The 21,946-nt window shown below is 42.3% G+C and overlaps 1 pseudogene; it reads right to left on the bottom strand.

The window, feature by feature from the left end:
* Positions 1 to 10,653: 10,653 nt before the first annotated feature.
* On the bottom strand, positions 10,654 to 14,897 carry LOC130156198 (casein kinase I-like; annotated as a pseudogene).
* Positions 14,898 to 21,946: the final 7,049 nt, after the last annotated feature.

Raw genomic sequence — 21,946 nt, 5'->3', positions numbered from 1 at the left:
TAAAAACTTCAGACGTTGACTAATGATTTGATAAGCGTATATAAGCTGTGCTCTATTGCTTGATTCTCTGCCACTCACTGAGGTGGTGGCCCAGCTCTGTGTTGTGACTAAAGCAAACCCAGTGCTACCCACATCTATGTAAATTTTTCCTTTAACAACAGCAATCGCTGGGGCTTATCCGTAGGACCTCACCATCCACCCGCCCGCCCCTGCACCTTGTGCCATGGGCTCCCCACGCTGCTGGCTCTCCCTCGGTAATGGGGTGGGGGCAGGGACAGAAAGAAGCACCCGACTGTTAAAGCTGTCAGATGCAAAGGATTTAACCGCTCTAGCCACGCGGGTGCTTTTTGGTACGGAGGCAGCGGGTAATGGTGGCTGGGCTGCGAGCGGGCAAAGGGCAGAGCGAAGCGGACCCCGCAGCCGCAGCGAGCAGCTCCCGTGGCCGGGCCGTGTGAACTGGGCCGAGATCCCGGCCCGTGCTCAGCACAGGGTCGGTGGGGCGCTGCTGCCACCTGGCGGCCAAGTGTCGGCGCTGCAGCCCTTGGCGCCGCGCATGCGCGGTGGCGCCTCCCCCCTCGGCGCTGCCGGCCGTTGTGAACGGCACCGCGATCCCTCGCTGCTTGCGGGGTGGTGCCGCGGCGCCCGCTGCAGCCTCCCGGTAAGGAGCCACCGCTGCCGTCCCCCGAGCACGTTGCCAGCGCGCGCTCGGCACGGGAGTACGGAACTGCTGCGCCGCTGCAGCCCCGCGACAAACGCAGCCCGCGGGTGCTCGCTGCTGCAACAGCCCCGCCCCTAGCGAGAAGCCCCCCCCAACCTGGAGACCGCGGGGTGCGGGGCGGCTGCGCCCCTCCACGGCTTCAATTCCCCCTCGCTCGGCATCGCCACGGCTCTGCCCTTGCGGGCCCCGAAGCCGCACGCCTCGGCGCCGGGCCGCTTCTGCGCATGCGCGGGTCGAGCCCCCTCCGCGCCAGCGTCAGGGCCGTTCCGCGCATGCGCTGCGGGGGGAGGGGGGGGGGGGGCAGTACCGCTACTGCGCACGCGCCAGTGCAGGATGGGGGATGAAGGCAGTCGCAGCGGGCCCGCAGAGCGGGACTCGGGGGTACCGGTGGGTCAAAAAATGGGCACGCCTCCGCAACATGTGCTCGCAGGGCAGAAAGCTGACCATATCCTGGGCTGCATCCAACGGAAGCATGACCAGCAGGTCGAGGGAAGCGATTCTGCCCCTCTGATCTCGTGAGACCCACCTGGAGTACTGCGTCAGGCCCCGCAGTCCTTGGCAAAGCAGGTCCAGAGGAGAGCCACAAAAATGATCAGAGGGCTGGAGCACCTCTCCTAAGACAGGCTGAGAGAATTGGGGTTGTTCAGGCCGGAGAAGAGGCTCTGGGGAGACTTTATTGTGGCCTTTCAGTACTTAAAGGGGGCTTATAAGAAAGATGGGGACAGATGTTTTAGTGCAGCCTGTAGCAATAGGACAAGGCTTAGTGGTTTTAAACTTAAAGAGAGGGTAGATTCAGACGAGATAAAAGATATTTTTTATGACGAGGGTGGTGAAACACTGGGAGAGGTTGCCCAGAGAGGTGGCAGATGCCCTGTACCAGGGAACATTCAAGGTCAGGTTGGACAGGGCTGTAAGCAACCTGACCTAGTTGAAGATGCCCCTGCTTCCTGCAGGGGGGCTGGACTAGGGGGCCTTTAAAGGTCCCTTCCAACACAAACCATTCTATGATTCTGTAAACTACCACTATCATTCCAACCACTGTGTATTTATATATACTTGAGGAAGTCAAAGTCCTTCACAACTGAAATTTTACTCTGAAAGTTCTGAGTTGCCTTGAAATTCTCAAGAGCTTTTCTCCAAAATATCCCTTCCAGAGATACTGATTCAGGTCCTGGACCAAACACCGTACCTGAGGTTGTTTTACAACAGGGCAGCAAAGTTTTGTAGAACAAATGAGGCTGAGAGACTGCCCAGACACATTCTCCTCCATGTTCTCCTACACCTATGTGGCAGCACCTTCAGAAAACACTTTTCGTTCCTGATAGTTCTAAACATCTCTAACAAAATCTCACCAATGTCCTCCCCCCTGAAGCAGTGCTGCTGTTACCACAGATAGCAATGCAAAGATGTTCAAAGGAAATGGTCTGAAACACTTGGAAGCTAAAGGTCATAATAAGCAGGAAAATACTTTACCATGTACATGAGACTGCTGGAAACTTTTTCCTGGTGCAAACTGGAAATTTCCAGCTACCTGCAGGAGACAGTAATCTTTCATTAAAAGGCCTGAATCTATATAAATAAAGCAGTCATACCGGTGGTTGCATTTTCAAATTTTTGTTTAAATGAGATAGACAATAAGCAATTCATTTTCATAGGTGACAATACCAACAGATACTGTCCTAAAAGAGATACGAATTTCCCCTCTTCCTCACAGGCAGTCATGTGGAAAGCCATAATCACATACCGATGCTGACAACAACTGTTCTATGCAGAGTATTTTAATGGACATAAAAATGAGAAGAAGAAGGAATCAAGTCTACCGGGAGGGAACTAACTGCTGCTGTAGGAAATAAAAAGGTATCATGGAAACGGAGTGGAGAAAGTAGCCGGGAGGGTGAGCAGGCAGGGTAAGAAAACCGTTAATACAATAAACAACAGTGGTCCTGTGTATGCATCCATGAAAACAAGCTGTGTTCAAAATAAAGCACTAAACCTACCAACAAAAAAATACCCACAAAAAACCCCACACCCCAAAATCCCCCAAAAGACAAAGGTTATTCAAATTTTAACCTTGAATATGAAAAGGATATGGATATTAGATATCAGTCCTCCCTGACACTTGCTAGCAATCATACACACCCTCCCCCTTGGAAGATTTCAATGAGTCAAGCTCACATGCTACATTACACCTTTGAATGTCCGTGCAAACCTATCACATATGTTAACTGCGGACCCGATGAGAATGGAGATGTGCAAAAGTCCAAGTGCCTAACAATGGCCCCCAGAAATTTCCCTAGTGACACCCACCCTTGGACCCTCGCTACCCACAGCACTCCCCTTTGAATCTTTCCTGCTCATCACACTTTGTGACAAAGGGTCCTGTAATGATTCAGCACCCATGATGATGCTCAAAACACAATGTCTGGCTTCATGAGCAAAAGGGTGGGGTGTGTTTGTTTTGGGTTTTTTTTTTTCAGAAATAAAGAATGTTGTCTCCAGGAATAGTACACAAAGATGTAAAAAAACCTCCAGATTTTGAAATAAAAAGTAAAAAAAAAAAAAAATTAGCCTGGGCCTGACCACTAGAATGTACTTGGGTACATAACCTGCATGTCCAAGTGTTTTGAGCTCAGTAACCTGCCAAATGACAGGGTAGTTACATAGTCATCTGGTGTATCTTGTACTACATTTTCATACACTAGTTGCAAAAAACATCTCTTTGAGCATCTTCAACCTTGACAATCAACTCCAACAGTCTTGCTTCCACTAGTTTTCTAAAGAAGGGAACATTTCACTCCCTCCAGCACCTCTGCTGACAAGTTGTTGGTTACTGTTATCTTCAGCACCCACTGGTGGTCTCTGTTTTGAGACTAGAAGGGCAGGTGGGATGACTTAACCTCAAAGAAGCTGCCTCTCCCTCGGTAAAAAGACTCACTAGCTAGACGGTAGAAAAAGCTAAGCTTCTCCAGCCAACCCACCTCATGAAACAGAGCATTAGCCCCTTCCCACCCTTTTCCTGACCCTCCTACTGAACCCCTCTACAGGCACAAGCACCTTGCTGAGCCCAGGGGTTATTACAGTCTTGTGAACACTTGAAGTTGGAAAAAAGAGCAGAATGTCCTGACTGTGCCTTCTGACGCTCATCACCACCATGCAACAGGCTCATGGCAAAATCCATCTCTCACTTTGTTGACCTCCAGGAAACTGTACACTTGGCAGTCCTTGTTCTTCTGCTCTTGCATTTTCTGGGTAAATCCTTCCCTTTTGCACTGCTCTATGCTATCCGGGTTCTCGAAGGCCCAGCCTCGTCACCTGTATGCTTCTCTGACATAGTCACAAGTATTGCAGCACCTGCAAGAGCACAAACATCATCTTTACAGCGATAAAGAGACACCCCAGCTCAGGACTCCAATCCCTGGTGGATTTTATTTCAACAAATCAACAAAGCAAACATCAGGGACTGGACACTGAAAGGTGGTCTAATGCTCCTGAAGGAGCTTGAGCTTCCTAACGTACTTTTTGAGATTTTGGCACGAGGATGCAAGCTGTTTTAATGCAGCGCTTAAGTCTGAAGGGGGCTTTAGTTGTCCATTCAGACAGCAAGTCAATCCTCGGCAAAGAAATTTGCTGCAGAAACATCAGTCTTCCATAGTTCTGAGCAGCTTGGAACTTTCCCATGTGAACAAAGCATCTACCTGTTTCTATTCCTCCCTTCCTCTGTTTTTAGGGCAACACTGCCAACATCGGAGGCAGGGTTAATAGCAAACTTTCTTCATTGTTCTTCTACCTCTGGACTACATCTTGCTCACCAAAAAAACCAATTGTCTGTCTTGGTTCCGTGTTGCGCTGGACAAAACAAAAAGTCGAAGGCTGGAATCATGAATCCCTCAAATGGAAACATCTCTGGGGAAGGATGCAACTTGACAGATGTGACAAACTAAGTTACTACAGAGACAATAATAGCAAAGGATAGTCCAGAACCTGTGGACTACCACGAATCCATTCTTACACAAATTTGCAGGTAGAAGGAATGAGAAACACCGAATGACACCTGTCATTTGTGTGAGCGATAGGTCACCCATAGGGATGCAAAGCCTGCAGCAGAAGCGAGAAGGCAAAGCCATCACTAGGTTTTATTCCGAGACAGCTCACAGAATGGTGAAATAATTTACACAGCTCCCCTCTGGACACCAAATAATCCCAGAAAAGGTTCTGTTTGCTAAGATACAATCTTTGTGCTACTGCCCTTAAACAGGCACGCAGACAAAACAGACAACCTAACTCTGCACGCTCTTAACAATCGTGAGTGCAGCATAGGCATATTAAAACACAACAGCTCTCACCATTCTACGAACAGGTGCCCAGGAGGATTTCACCTCACGGACCTTCACAGACATTTTGGGAAAAAAAACCCAACATGTATGCCACATTAACTGTACCGATTCAAGCACTAAGAAGATGTAAAGGTTACTGAATGTCCTCTGACTCTGCCCCTAAGAGCTTTCACAGCGATTGGCATCCAAAGCATTTTGATCAAACACCTTTTCTTCTTCTTTCCCCAGTTCTAAGACAAAGGAGGATTCAAAGTGACGAGGCACGTCTAGAAACACTATCTTGTACTTCTGCTCGACGCACAGAAACTGTTCTACACATGAATGAAATGATTTTGTGTCAGAATCTGCACATCCTGCACCCGAAGCTCACCTGAAAGAATGCATAGAGCCTGTTGAGCTGCAAAGTAAGATCAAGAAGCAGAGTAGCATTTGTCATCTGAAGAACACCCTCCACAGAAAGAACCAGCCACCTGAAAGCCTTTCTGGAGTGCTGATCAGATGTTACTTGCACAAAGGCTTTGTTAAAACTTTCTTTAAAATTGCAACTGATACAGGACCTGTTACACAAATGACATTGTAAATAGCAGACAACAGCACGTAACGCGTAATCCTGTCCCAAGATAGGCAGGGAACACAGTTATACATTGCTGTGGAACTAGATCAGAGTGGGAATCTCCCAAGCGGAAAACTGACACTCAGTCCTCCAGGAAAACGATGCTGACAATGCACACACATTAACCACTGGCTTACTAGAAATCTCCAAGGAATTTCTGTCTTTCTCACGACTTTACAATTCTGCCAGTGTCTGTGCCACCTGTGTGTTGAATGCGCAGCCACAGTACAGCTGGGCCACAAACTCATGGAGTTTTATGTTCTTAAGTGCAGAAGGCTGCAGAGGGACTCGTAAAAGAGGAGATGAGAGCTGGTGACAGCTGAAACCCACCAAAGGGCAAGACATGCCTCCCGAAAACTCAAACAGGACCTTTGTTTTTCCAAGAACCAAAACAAATACCAAAGGCCTGCAAGCTTTGGAGTTCAGAATAAGTCAGCCAAGGAACTGCATGTCTAAAATTTTCAAAAACATGGGTTCTTATTAGAAGAGGCCCCTTAAAACCAGGCTGTTTCACTTACAAATCCTGAAGGACAGGAACAAGTCTGCTGGATAACAAAAGCCCTCTAAGGCTCTCTGTCTAGGCACCACTGCACTACCCTCTTACAAGCCTTGAAAAGGTGGCTTCTTCGATAACTAAGGCTGGGGCAGGTAATAAGTCAGACACTGCTGAGGGGACAAAATGTTATCAGGATCCTCTTTGTTGAGATTGGGAAGTATACTAGGTGGACAGAAGTGAGTATTAAAGACATCAGACACAGAAAAAAGAGATTTTAATTAGAAAGTATGAAATATGTGTGAAGATCAATTATTAACCTTGCTTCTTTAATCAAATACTTTATGGTAGTTATGATCAAGCAAATAAAAACTTTTAGGAAAATATACCCATTCTTAAACCACTGTATGAGACTTACTTTCTACAGCTTACAACATTCAAACAAGTTGAAAGTACACTTAAGAATTCAACCAGTATGGGTTTTGATCCTGTGATTACATTAAAAGATAATGTCAGGAAGAATGCAGCTTAATAATTCCTATGCTTTGTCAAAGCCATGATTCCTGCCATTTGAAGAAGAACACCTGTACAACACATGGAGTCTTTCAAGATACAGCAACTAGTAACAGCTTTCTGAATGTAATCGGTAGCTGCCGGTCGAGTTGTCTCAGAGAGCACCCAGAGGTACTGCACACAGATACTATAAAAAAACTGTGGTACATAAAACCCCACATGCAAAGTTTCACGCTGTTAACATGGTCCTCGACTTGCATGCAGATATGAAACATGACGCTGGAAAACTCGGCCCATGTTAAAAGGAAGGAAACAGTAAATAAGAATAATAATAAAAAAATAAAAAATTCAATCCTCTATCGCCATCCAATGGAAATTAATGAGATGACATCCCAGCACAGAATGCAACCTACCATAGAAATTAAGCTATTAACTATTTTAATGTAACTATGATCAGGAAAAGCTTCCACATACTACTACATAATATTTAGGTATGCTTTACTAAATTTAAGGTTAATGTTAAAGAAAATGTATTTTTAACTAAGAAATTTAAAGTGCTGAAGCAGCTAAGTGGCAGAACCAGGCCTTGTCCCTAGCGTAGCCCTCATCCAAGGCTGGTTTAAAACCCAGTCCAGTTAATCAGTGGGAGAGCAGAGAAATAACAGATGATCAATTTGTGCCTTAGCAAATGAAGGTTTAATAACCTTTACTTAAGACTTACAAAGGAAACTAACACACTTGGAACGGGTATGGACAAACAGCTGCTATTCTTTACTGTTCTCCTGGTAAGAAGTGGTATGAATGATTTTCTATAGTCTTACACTTAGCCAATCAAAATTCTCCTTAATAACCTTGCCGTGTGACCTGGATATCTGAGGTTTTCCTGACTAAGAACAAGGTATAAAGATAGTGGGAAAACCATGACTTTAAATGGTAACCTGGTTAACATCTAAGGATGCATTTTGATTATGGAAGAATTACTTTAACATTATGAAGATAATAAGAGCACAAGCTATGAAAACTTGCAACAATTTGAGCCATCTCGCCTGCTATGGAGTAAGCAAGAACTGGGAAAATGAAAAGCAAATTTTCTCTAACAAGCTCAAGGGCAAGTGTTATAAGGTAAAGTCTAAGTAAATTCCTCTTGCCTTCCAAATCCGAGGCCCATGGGAAGCTGTTTAAATTGTACTACAGTCGCACACTGTTATTCAGTCACCATGAGGGGAGACCAGCAGTGATTCGCTGCCTTGATGAGAACTAAACGAAGACAACAGATGATGAATGATTAATAAACTCAGAGAAGATCCCGACTAGGCTGCTGTTGGGCTGGTAAAGAAGTCAACAGAGTGATCTGATCTCATACTTGCAGCACAGTGTTAAAAAGGGCAGGTATGGAAATATACCATTAAGCCAGACTGTACTGTTGGCCTGTACCACAAATTATACATCTGAATATTCAAAGACTCCTTAAAAAACCCCACAGTCCTACAGAATCTCAGAGTATTCCTGTTTTACAAGTTAGGCAGAACCAAAACGTATCTGTAAACCTACCTGGATTACTCATACTTTACAACGTTTAGAAAAGTGTATGTGCACACTGAGCACCGAGTCAGTAATACAGCAAAAAACCCCACGTACTCTCTCCTAACATAGTCAAGTTTAACACCACTGCACTTATTTCTGTTACTACCATTAATTATTTATCTGACTGGCAACAAATACAAAGTATCTGTGATTTCCTCAGAATGCCAGAGACAAATCCTGGGCATACACACTTTACTAGGAAACCATCTCTACAACTGAGTAAACGTTCAGGGGGGAACTCTGTGTCACAGCCTCACAGAACAGCCGAGGTCAGGAGGAGCTCCTGGAGATCATTTAGTCCAATCCCACCACTCAAAGCACAGTCAACTAGAGCAGGCCACTCAGGACAATGTCTAATTGGGTTCTGAGTAACTCAGAAGAGGGAGAGTCCACAACCTCTTAGGGCAAACTGTTCCAGTCCTTGCCCACCCTCATAGTAAAAAAAGTTTTTTCTTATCTCTAAATGGAATTTCTTGTATTTCAATTTCTGCCCGCTGTCCATTATCCATTCATTGGATATCACTGAGAAGAGTCTGGCTGCACCTTCTTTACATCCTTCTATCAGGTGTTTATGCATATTTACAAGATCCGTAACTATGTGAAGTTCTACTCTCTTTGTTTTCATACCATTTACAAACTTCAGCCATAAAATATTTCAACGTGAGAATTTCTGGTGGCAAGAATTGTACTTCAGTGAACAATTTAAACTGGCAAAAACTGCCACCGAAGCCAACACAGAAAACCTCACCTGCCCCCTACTCCTGTTCAGTCATTTCTGCGCCTGAACTGTTCATCCATTGTGGAAGGACAAACATTTATGCAACTATATGGTGAAACAATTCATTCAGCTGAAAACCAACCCAAAAAATCCCACTTAACTTTTGTTACAGCAGAATTGTATCTCTATTTCACCCTCAGCCTTCATTACAGATACCCACCTGGCTTCCATCTAAAAGTGCTCTCCCTCTAGCAGTCAGACGTCATGTGTAAGAACACATACTATCCCAAATAATTAATTCTGCCAATTAAATGAAGCAGCCAAAAGGAACCGATTTAATTTTTGTCAATATCCTCCATCAATGAGAAATAAAATGAGTCCACAGCAAAAATTATGCAGTTAACTCCAGCACAGCATTGAAGTGTGATGGAAAAACCCCTAGGTGACTGCACCAGTCCTCAGAACAGACTGCTCTCCCAGTAATGTTGATACCTACAGTACAGATGACTCCCCATTCTGCAGGTAAGGCTGAAGGCAAGCTGTACAGAGCCAGGCCACACACTACTTAAGACTAGTCTGTATGAATACCCTGAAAAATGGGTGTTTTAGCTATAGCTTAAAGAGTTAAAAATGTATTTAAACATTGTTTGTCAGTCTTAAAAAGAAACATTCCTAAAATTTCTTTGTTAAGTCGCTGTAATCAATGAGCCTAATTTCAGTGCTGACTATGGCTGTGAATCACACCATCATTCGTCCTACTGCCATCCTCTTCACATTAGCCTTCTGTGGCCTATCCATCATCCACGTATGTGGCTTCTTATCTGCTCTGAATTACAGTACTGCACTACAGCATTTCTTCACTTTTACAGTTTTCAGTTCTTCACCAACTATTTCTTGTCTATTCTGCACCCACATTCTCTGCTCTGTTGATTTGGAAACATGACTCACAACTGCCTCTAACTTACTCTTGCTTCCTCATTGATAACATATACAAGAAATCCAATGAGCAGAGGAGCTAAACACACCGTAACTGTAGGTTAAAATGCTGTATCTCTAGGATTTTGCATCATCTCATACACCAATGACTCTGTATTACTTTGAGCCTTTTATGCTTATTGCTGCCAAAGTGAATTATTTTTTTCTTTACAGTAGTCTACAGCCACATCACAAACATTCAGTTAAAACGTCAAGTATTTATACAAGTCAACATCATCTGCAAAATCAGTACAAAATCAAATCAATTAGCTGGTATGTTCTTTCGGCAGATTAACTTTATCAAATTACCCTCATTTTCCATTACACAGAAATCTTTTTTACCTGCAGAGTTGACATGCTAGAGGTATCTTGTCGACCTGTTAAGTCAGATGATGAGATATTGACTGGGGCACCACGATGCAATCTCATACTTAATTTCCTTTCTCGTTCCCTACCAGATACTGGCCAAGGAGAGGTGTTGGCTGTGAGAAAAAACACATTACATTCTCATAATGAGAAATGGGATTATAACGTGGTCACTGGAAAAATTGTATTCTCAATGTTGGCATATTAAAACTTCCACAGAGTCAAACAAGCGAAATCAAGGCCTTTGTTTTACATTCACAGAAATCTAAGTAGCAATCGGCAGGTAATGAGTATATCCAATTACCTTCAAACTACTGAAAAGCAAAGGGGAGAAAAAAACAAACAAAACCCCCAAACCCTTACCAGAGACAAATACCACTCAGGTATTCTAATTCTAATTTTGAATTTCCAATGACCAGGAACAAACTGCAAAATTAGAGTAGTCTACAAGGTGCATCTATCCAGGTATCTGCTTGCTTACCAGTATGTGAAGCTGGGGTAAGAGGAGTAGGAGGAGCTACATCTTGTGTTCCTCTCAGCCTGCCAGAAGCAGTGGAGGGTAATCCACACACAGCTGGATTTCGTGTATGTCTCAGTCTTTCCTCGCATTCTCACCTTTCACGTTCAGCATCTTCAGCCGCTCTGCTTGCACCCTACGGGTCAATGCTAGTGAATAACTTGGGGGATTACTGAGCTTGCAACTACGTATTTGGATAAAAATACTGAAAATAAAGAACTGGACAACCCATGAATTGAAATTTGCTAGGGCATGACTTCGACAAAATTTCTAGGGAACTGCCATAAATTTTGTTCATGCAACTGCTGGGATAGTCTTCAAAATGCTAATGTACACATATAATGTTATGGCAGCTGGACACCTCCTCAACAGTTGCATATGACCTGCACTGAAGTTCAAGGTGGGAGAAAACGGTAATTTTGCAACCTGGCCTGGTGATTGCCCTGAAGAAAGTATCTCAGAAGCCTTACACATTTAAAACCCCGTAACTTCAAATTAGCTATCACTCAACATCCTTCTCACAGCTCCTGTATCTCCTGCTTTTCCTCATTTCATGATTTTTTTTCTAGACAACAGAGCTTAGAGGAGGAAAAAGGTAAGAGAGTCTTACAGTATCAGTTAAGATGCTCAAAACTGACAATATAATATTAAAAAAAAAAAACAGAAAAAAATATTTAGAGATCTACATCAGCTACTCACAAATTTCAGAATGTTCCAGTCAAACATATAGTCACAGGAGAGCCCTTGTCGGTGGAAGAGGTTTTTGAATAATTGCCTTAGATAGGAATAGTCCAGTTTGTCATCAAAACGCAAAGAACAGCCGAAATTCAAGTATGTGGCAAATTCAGCTGTAATAAAAGAAAGCCAGTTATTTCCCTTCAGTTTCACATTTGCTTTTTGTAATTCTGAATCACAAAAAAACCCCAAGCCCAACAGCAAACATCCTAAACATCACAAAAAAAATAATGAGCTAATACTAGAAATCTACAGAAGGCAACACTGTAGCCCATCTATCAAGTCAACCCTGAAAAGGAAATTTCTTGTCTATCACAGAAATCAAAGATCTCATTTGCCAACAGCAGAGAGGATCTATAATATTAGAGTTCTTTAACCAGCAGGGTGGGGGTGCGTGTGTGTGGAGGAGGACAGGCTTAAAACTACAATTGCACAAAGAAAAGAGTTTTTTACCTTTCTTTCCTTTGAATGTACTTAAGCGCAATTCCTTGCAGGACATGGACTAGCATCTCTTTGCTGTTAAGTCACATAAAGGTTCATGTCTGCTACCTCACAAAACACACAAAAACGAGGGGACCACTATCAATTTCCCATGTAAGTCCTGTTACAATTTCAGATTTTCAGACTAGTCTGAACACCTGTTTTTACATGGCTCGTGAAATATTAGTTACACAGCAAAAAAATGAATATTGTTGTGAATTCAGTGCACCAGAGACAGCAGCAGTATCAGAATACGAGATTTTAAGTTCAAGTCTTTCTGGCTGAGATTATATATTAGTAATTTATGTTAAGAAAGACATTCTAACAAAGAGCACAAGAAAAGTTCATTAGTCTTTCCTGCCTGTTAACCCCAGAGAAAAAACACAGTTGATGAATGTAAAGGAACACCTATGGAGGGACAGTTGAAACAGAGCGAAGGCAGTAAGTTTTCACACAACCATGACAAAAACCATAGTTCTCATTGTCATACCTAGCTGCTGAAGCCAAACGCATGGACAGAATAGAGACAGCACTCTTTATGAAAGATCAACAATATTGCCTGATGGCAGCTAACATTAATAAGTTTTAAAATTGATTTAAGTACCATTTTGCAGGGCTCAAAAACACCTCATTATTACTGTGGCATAAATACCAAACTGAGAAACAGAAAAGGTTTGAAGCACGATGCTAGAATATAGGAGGGTTTCTTACACCTCTCACAGATGCTGACCATCAACAGGCCAAACTACGTGAACCTGGAATGACAATTCTCAAGTGAAACAACTGCAATAGGTGCATCTGACTATGCAATCCAAATAATTCAAGAAACAGTATCCACACATATGAAGAAATGGGTAGTTTCTCAAAATGCTATTTGCTGTTGAGAGTTATCCAGCCAACACCAACACATGCACACACAACACAGTGCAAATCAGATGTACTAAGCTACCCTTTGAATTGAGGGCACCTCAATGATTGCTTACTAATAGTTAAGACAAAGGATAATTAGAAATGGTCTATGAACAGAAAGATCCCAGTCTTGAAAGCACAGTATCTTCATTACAGACATGCCCGATCATGGGCAGGGTTGGGGGAATTTAGAGAAAAAAAAAAGAAAAAAAAAAAGAAAAAAAAGAAAAAAAAAAGAGAGAGAGACAAGTAAAAAAGACTGGTAAAATTCTGTGCAAAGCAAAAAGAAATCCCACTAAAATGTGAACATGTAAGCCTAGTGCCGCAGAAAAGTAACTTACAAGAATATCCTTTACACAAAACCTCCATGGGTGTAGACATTTTCTTTTCACTGATACGTTCCTATTTCTGCCTCTTTGTTGCTGCTTTCAGTCCCTGCCAGGGGAGGGAGCCCAGGTTAAAATACATCAGTATTTTAGCCCAAGGACTCCAAGTCATCTCTGTGAGATTGCTCTACAACAGTATGAAAAAGTGGACTCATTAGGAGCACTGGAAAAACAAAAGACTGTGCAACAAGACTGTCATAAAAACCCTTTGAAAAACAAGAGACAGTTGAGAGAGTTACTATGCCCATGATAAACTCATCCAGTACAAGAAAAAGCCTATCACCCTTGCAACTATTAAAAAAATATGCTAATTCCTGAGAATTACAATCTGACCAAATCCCACCCAATCAAGAGATAAGAGGCCAAGCACACTGCACTAAGTGCCATAAATAAGGACCATCTTCTATGCCTCATTAAAGCAACATCTACTTGTGCTAAAATTATGTGCATTGACACTTTTAAAGTTTCTATTTATTGCTTTCTCCAGCTCACCGATTCCAAGATGCGTGTTGATGGATGCATAACAGGCAGTTCCTGTTAAGTTTTTATTTTCATGATATGGAATACGTTGGTGAGTTCGAGCGTCTCGATACTTCTTTGCTAATCCAGAGTCTATTACGTAGACAAGATTGCCTTTCTTCCCATGGCCCATTAAGAAGTCTGGCTTCACATCTCGGTGGATGAAGTTCTTAGTATGAATATATTCAATTCAACTAATCTAGATAAAGAGAAAAAAAAAATCACTCGAGAGAGACTAGGCATACACTTTTTTCCTTATAATAACACTAGCAACATTGTCTTAATGATAAAAGAGGTAATGAAACTTTTTATTGTAAAATGTAAGGGCATTAAAGAGAACATAATTTGATAGACAATACATAAACCTCTCCAGGTCTTTCCCCGTGTCTATTTTACATTTGTTTCCAAAAACTTTCTTGGGCGAATTTCTTTTGTCTTTGAGCAGTGCAACAGATGGTTTGCAAACAGTGCAAGTCTGGTTTTTTAAAATCAATTAAGACTTTGTAGTCACTTTAGATTGGGCACTTTGTATTTAAGAGAAACAAAACCAATTTTGAGTCTTTTCTTTAATGATACAGGCCTATTCACCTCTAAATTACAGAAACAACGTATTTGGTTCTGATCTCTCAAGAAATTTTAATATTCCAACATACTGCACCATCAAGATCAACAAAGCAGTTTCCTACCATTTGGTCAGCGAGTAATAGGACTGTCTTGAGACTAAATTTCCTTGAACAAAAACTGAAGAGATCTTCAAGACTCGGTCCAAACAGCTCCATCACCATTAAATTGTAGTCCCCTTCAGCTCCACACCACTTAATTGTGGGAACGCCCACTAGAAAAAACAATACAGTTTATTCAGTATAACCATTTGATTTATATACAAATCTTCAAGGCACCTAAGATGAATTCTAAGAGGGTCATGACTGTGAATGTTTGTACTCACAGTGAAGTGTAATATTTTATGCAACCTTCAGCCAAGAAAAAGGTGAAAAACTCACCATCACCGAACATTTAATCACCTGTAAGCTGCCCATCCTTAGCATAAAGGACTCCAAATTTAAAATTCACAGGTCCCTGAGAAATAGAACCAAATATTATAGGATAAACAGACAATCAAACAAAAGACATAAAATAATGTTTCCTCTAAGGACTTTTATATACATCTTTTGTATACATCCTACACACAGGAATATACACTTCATACCAACTCCATTACACGCTGAAGTAGCAGATACCTAATAATTTACTTTTGATCATAGATTGTGAATTTTATCATATACTAAGTTGGTGATCTATTAATAAGATATATTATGCTGGTGCTTAAAATGATTTTTGATCTCATATGTTGCACGGAAATACTACATTTTTGTACTGCAATAAGCAATTGATATCTTAGTTGTTGTAAGTCACTAAGTAAGTGCTAGGAGTGATAAGTTTACATTTACCGCTTGCTCTTCAAGAACCAATAAATCCTGTAAACAAAACAATATCTTTAGCACACCGATACTGAAGACAGCACAAAATACCCTGTAACATATTTGTATATTTGTTTCATTTTGAAGTAGCCAGTTCAACTGATAAAGACAGCTTATTTTGTAACTGTAACCCTACTCATCATTATTATCCTGCTACTGAAAGAAACAAACCACTAGCATTTATACTTAATGACTTATTTTTCCAGAAAATAATAAAAAAACACAACCAAACAAAAAAAGAAGTCACCTCCTACCTTTTGTATCTCAGGATGAAAAATTTCCCTTGGGCTCTTCTCAAATTTGTCAAGACTCATAGCACTGAAATGCAAATGAAATACTGCTTTATAGGAGAGCAAGTATACATTTCAACATTAAACCACTAACTGGTTGTAGTTACAACTGATTTCAAACAGAATTGTTCAAAGAGCCTTGCTTACATGGAATTTTTTGTGGAGGAGCCATTTATTTCCCACAATACTAACCTCTAAGACTTCCTAAACTTCTTCTGGATTTTAAAAACAGAAATAACTAGGACCCTGCACGGAGATCAGGTTTAAATGTACTGTATTTACTTATAAAGCACAGAATCTTATTCCATCATCCTTCACTTTGGCTTTATACGTAATCATTGTGAGCATTTTAGGAAGACTCAATAACCTATTCTATTCCATAAGCTTCTCTTCTATCTCTTTTAAAATAACTCAAGCCAAGTCAAATGAAAAATGGGCCATTCAGCATCAAATTCACACACCAAAGATCCACAAGCAAGATCAACTGCCTCAATCACAGACACCTAATTTATAGCATTTTTTCCTAACTCATGTTTCTACATTTACTATTATTTTTGCCCATTTTTTCCCTAGCATTAATTTCTGGAGCTGCGCAGCATGCCACAGAGTGTCAAATGCAGTCTGTCTGAGGCACACTGAGCTGACATGAAGGTCACATCTGATGCACCTTTCCATCATTGCTTATGCTAGGTCACCATGCGGACAGGATTTCCCATAATTCTCTTTGAAAGCAATTAAAATGTTACAATTAATTTACAAAAAACCAGGTTTATCGTGTAACTGAAATTCTTTGAGATAGTCTGTACCTAGACTCACACTGGCTGTGAACAGGGTGAAATGGCAAAGGACTATCAACCAGGCCCAAGGGAAGGCTCAAAGGCTGTAAAAGCTAAAGAATAGTCAGGGAAGGGATTTTAGTCCAAGCCCAAGTGGGCAAAAGGAGATGACATTAGTCCTGCTGCCTGCAGGTGTGTAGGAAAATCACCTTGAGGGGGGGAACTAGAGAAAATTGCACCTTAACAGAAGCGTAGTATTATGGAAAGCTTTTTAGAGTAAAACACAGCTATGGCCTTCAGGATGGTTGGCATGCACAGAATCTATATCACCACAGTTCCCTAAGCAACACCTCCTGGCAGCTCAGCGCACGCGGATAGTGGTGACGGAGGATGGTGCGGAGTGGAGACACCACGGCCAGGCTGTCGTGCTCCCTGCAGGAAAGGGAACCAGATGGCACCACACAGCTGATAAGCTGCATACCAGTTGTCACACGAAGAATCCCGGAGATGTCTGTGGCTGAGCCAACCATTATGGTGAAATTACTTTCCTCAGCTGAAATAATCTCATTGTAATACTAACGCACACCTCCATCTCAAAGCTGCCTACTTCCAAGGTACTACTACACCTCACTGGGCACACAACACCAGTTAGTAACAACAATATGCATGACTAAAGTCACTCAAGCTCCACCTAAATGTGATGGAAATGGACTAGTCCTGGACTGAAGTAAGTCCAAAGTGGGGGGAAATTGTCTAAACTCCCTGGTTACCCAACTCTGATTCAGTGTTCACAAAGCTAGGTCAAGCTGACTTACTCTCTATAGTTGTTATGAAGGGACTTCTCACCAAGGTAGTCAGCCTTGGGGAGGATGAGAAACAAAGAACAGGTAGTGAAAACAATGCCGTTATCGAAGTTATGCAGAAAGAAACCTTCAAGTGAGGAAAGTTCTGGCTATGAGAGGAAACAGGATAAGGTGTTGCAACCCTCTGACATCAACAGAAAATTAGTTGAAAATAAGACAAAGATAATTGCCTTATTCTTAGTGGGCAATTATCTTAGTGGGAGATCACAACCTTCAACTCAAACAGCCCCCCCAAAGGAGGGCAAAAACCCGCCTGAGGAGCATGCGTAGTTAGCAGAGAACTTCAGCAGTGCTATCTGAGGATACGTACTAATTCGTATTAGAAGTGAGAAACTTGTAACTAATCCTGTGTATGATGAATGAATACGCAATGTACTATGAAGTATAAAAAGTGGACAGATGAAGGGAGAAATTAGGGAGGACTCCATCGGAACTTCTGGGATCTGTTGATGGGCTGAACCTGTCTTCTCCCCCATAGGGACACCTCTTGAGTAAGAACTTTGTTTTATGCATGCTAAATAACTAACTCATGCTAGCTGTTATTAGCGATTATAATTTAGTTGTATGTAGTTTAGTTGTATATAATTCCAAGCCTGTTTTTGCAGACAGTCCCTATCACTGGCAATCACTGTTCAGACATGCAATAAATATCCTGCGCAAGGCAGGATGAGCTGTGCCTGCTGGCCGCCACACTGCCTTGGCCTTGAGGGAGGGCAATGGAGCATCCCCTGCCAGGCCATGCTTGCGCGAGGCTGCTACCTGCGCTGAGGGGTTGGGGCCGGGAGGGGCAACAGGGAGGGCTGGTGCTGTGGCACATGTGGGACACGCAGGGCAGGTGGTGGGTGCATGCATGTGCATGCAGACCCAGCTGCCGGGCACGTGCAGCGCTGGGCCACAGCTGCGGGCTGGGAGCAGCACAGTGCTATCAGTCGCGTTGCAGAAGCTTTCTGCATCCCATGGCATGAGCTTTCTGCTGGCCCGTGTGGAACCGCTCCCCAACAGCCACTGAGGGATGGTGCGAGGCAGGGCAGGAGGTGGCATGTGGGCCCGCTGAGGAGAGCTGTGCGGCGCCCCGGCTGCCCGGCTGGCCCTACAGGGTGGCCCTGGCCTTTGGGGGTCCCCCGTGCCACCTGCAGGTGCCAGCCCTGAGGCAGGGGGATCAAGGGCCGGTGGGAGCTTTGGGACAGGGCTTTGGGATTGTTGGGTGCCTGCTGGGAGCTCTAGGGACACCGAGCCAGGCTGTGGTGTGTTTCAGGGTTGATGCGAGCTTTGGGGCAGGGTTTGGAGAGCCTGTGGGAGCAGCTGGAGGCTCTGGGGCAGGGCTAGGTGAGTTTGGGGGCTGGTAGAAGTTTTGAGTTACAGCTCAAAGCTCCGAGGGCCTTGGTGCAGGTGTTTGCATTTTCCTGGCTGCTCTTGCCTTGCAATAGCTTGTAAAGGTCATTAGCCTGTAGTTCTTTGTGGCAGCGTGCAGACATTCCCTAATGTTCTAGGGTTAATGCAATTTACAAACACATATTTATTATTACTGTAGGGTGTTAAAGCCAGGCTAAAAATTCCTGCAACTGCAATAAACCTGGTGAAGTCAGACAAGAGCAGCTGTACTCACTAGCGCTGGTTAGTCAAGGAAGGCTAGCAACTGTTCCTGAGCAGTATTCTTCCTCATGTCTCAACTCAGACCCTCTGTTAGGGCATTCTAAGTTCATCAGCCAGCTCTTCTTGATGGAGGTGTAGCAAATGCATCAATGTTCTGCAGAAAACCATGACAAAATAAAGTTGGTATTTAAGCATATAGACCAATCTGATATGCACAAGCAAGGTAAATGGGAATACACAAGCCACAAATACACCTCCCATTCACCCCCTTTTAGAGGCAGAATAGGATGATACCGGGGCTTCCCATAGGAGAGAAAGAGGGCCAGTTAGGTTAGACTTTAGAGGTTGATTTTTCTGTAATTTTGTGTCCACATTTTGGACGCAACTGTGCTCTGCCTGTCATTCGATTAACACACAAGCGAGATGATCCACTTCATATACAGTATAGTACAAGAATCTCTACAGTAATCTCTATGTGTCAATATTACTGCCTGCTATGCCAGTTGGGTGGGTGGTACTCTGCTGCCTACCCATTTCCATGAAATTAGGTACTTCAGGAGAGTCTAAGCAGAATGCATTGCAACCAGGCTACCAAGAGTGAAAGGCTGCTATAGTTAAGGCTGCTGTTCTCTCCCTCAGAGTATCTCTGAGTGGGTGAAGTTCTGATCCAGCCTCAAAGTAACAGAATTCCAATACTACTCTACTCGATTTCACTCACTTCTGCTTTCTAACAGCACCACTCCTGTAGTATCAGTGAATGTGAAAATCCTTGTTGTAAAAGGCTTTCCTTGTCTCAGGAATTTTAAGGCATGAGTTTTTACAACTGCTCATTTAAATTCAGTGGAAGCAGCCATATTCCTTGTTCCAGCTCCATTCCAATCCTTTTCAGTAATTTTCATCATGGTCTGCTGGTACCAGCAAAGTTACCTTGCATTACTGTGAAAAATTAAATTCTCCTAAAGCTGCTTTTATTTGGAGTTGAGAAGAAGCAGCTTTTACTCCACATAAAGCTTTAACCTTTCTTCTATCTACCTGTCTTCCCATTTCCCCAGTTACAATTCCTGGGGTAGTCCTAATTGAACCTTACTGAAATTGATCTCTCAACTTTATAATTTAGATAGTTGTCCCACTTCCTCTTCCATAGTCTGTCACTTGACAACCATCTACCTAGGACAATAACTTCGTGCCTTGTATCTTAAAAAGATAGTGCTTCATCACACACAAATATATGTGTATGTATCATACTCATGTTACATATATAGACTTTGCAGTACATGTGGGTGAGCTATTCTGCTAATCACCAGAATAAACTTGTTTTTTCTTGTTTGGAGATGGAGCTAGCTTTCAAGTAGATTTTATTATTTTATTTTTGATATTTGATTTTATTACTTTAGTTTGTTCATATTTGTCTGGTGTCTTCGGCTTCAGCCATGACAATCTAAAAACTAAGCACGGTATCCTTCTGTTTGAATCTAATGCATGTGAGATTACAAACAGAATTATCTAAGGCAAAGCTAAGCAACAGTAGCAACAGGGTGCAAGTGATAGACAAAAATAATGAACAACTGTTATCAACAGTTATCTTAGTTTACCAGGATGGAACACCTCATTCTGTAGGAGCTTCTGGTGATATCAGGGGCCTGCTAAACTCATTCACAGATGATCTTTCTGTTATCTTTTAACATTTGCTGTCATTGGCTATATGTCTATAACGAAGAAATAAACTTTACATTTCATTTTAACTGAGATGCATTTTAACTGAGATGCATGAGTAAAATTTATGCATGTTCTTGTTTCTTTAGCATGGTTTACGTTTTTTTCTGTTTCGTTTTGCTTCCCTCAAAGGAAAGATCCTAATACATCACTCGCCACCATGCACTACAGGGTTAAAAATTTTGGAAATATTAAATACAGCATTTAACCTTTGATTATTAGACAGGCAGGAGCATCATCTTATACTCACCTGCAACATCTTCCATAAAACATTGTCTTTATTCTGGTTCAGTATTATTCTACTATTCGATATTCTCTCAAATCCTCATATAAACATGCTTAACCCCTGGTTCTCTCAGTCTTTAACTACCTACAACATCAATAACATTTAACGAGCTTCCAGGAACCATAGGCCATTATTCAACAAAAATCAGATCCATAGGTGGAAGAACAGTGTAGACACTCAAACAAAACTACCAGTACCTAAATTCAGGTACTCTTCTTACAGAAGTCTGTATAGCACTGTTGTTATTACCGGGTAACACTCAACGGAGCAAGAGTATATGAAAGAGCACCAATAAGTTTGCAGTCATTCCAGAGGGTTCATCTCACTTCCAATAAGTGTTCATAGCATTGAGTCTGGTGATTAAAAAGCCACCAAAAAAAGCAAGTACCCTTCATGCCTTAACGAGTGAGCTAGTTTATATTTATGGACTTTCATTGGTAATGAATGCTATTCTGCAAGAATGACCAGTGCAAGCATCCCTCCAAATGTAATTTCAGCGTGAAGGTACAGTACTTAGCACAGGATCCTCTCTATAGCTTGTTGCCTGTTTAGACAGTGTACTTCCCTTGTCTAGCTCATTTGTGTGACCTGATACTTCCATAATGCAGATATTTGTAATAGAAACATTAAGGCTGAAATGAATAAATTACATGCAGAAACATATGTATGAAAGCACTAGAAGAAATTACAAGAAAAGAAGTGACAAAGAACAGCATGACTTGACAGCACCAGCAGGTCACTGAGATCACAGTCAGAGTCTTGAAACACACAGACTGGGAAAACAAAGGACAACCTAAAACTGAAGATAGACTACTCACAGAACAGGAGGCAAAAGGCCAGGCAGTCATTCAACAACATTGCTTAATGACTCATGGACCTGTGTCCCTGGGTCTCTGAAGGGTATAAAAAGCATTTCCAAAATGAGCACATGGTCACCCAGCGAAAAGAACCCAGGAAACATGATGATGACTCCAAATCTGTCATCCTTTGTTCTCTGTTTCACCACAAATAATCTTGGTTGAACTAGCCAGACATACACACCTTGGTGGTTGTTAAAATGTGGGTATGGAAAATGAGTATGAAAGGC

Source organism: Falco biarmicus, chromosome 10, assembly GCF_023638135.1.
Source record: "Falco biarmicus isolate bFalBia1 chromosome 10, bFalBia1.pri, whole genome shotgun sequence".
NCBI lineage: Eukaryota > Metazoa > Chordata > Aves > Falconiformes > Falconidae > Falco > Falco biarmicus.
This window is presented reverse-complemented; position numbering and strand designations above follow the sequence as displayed.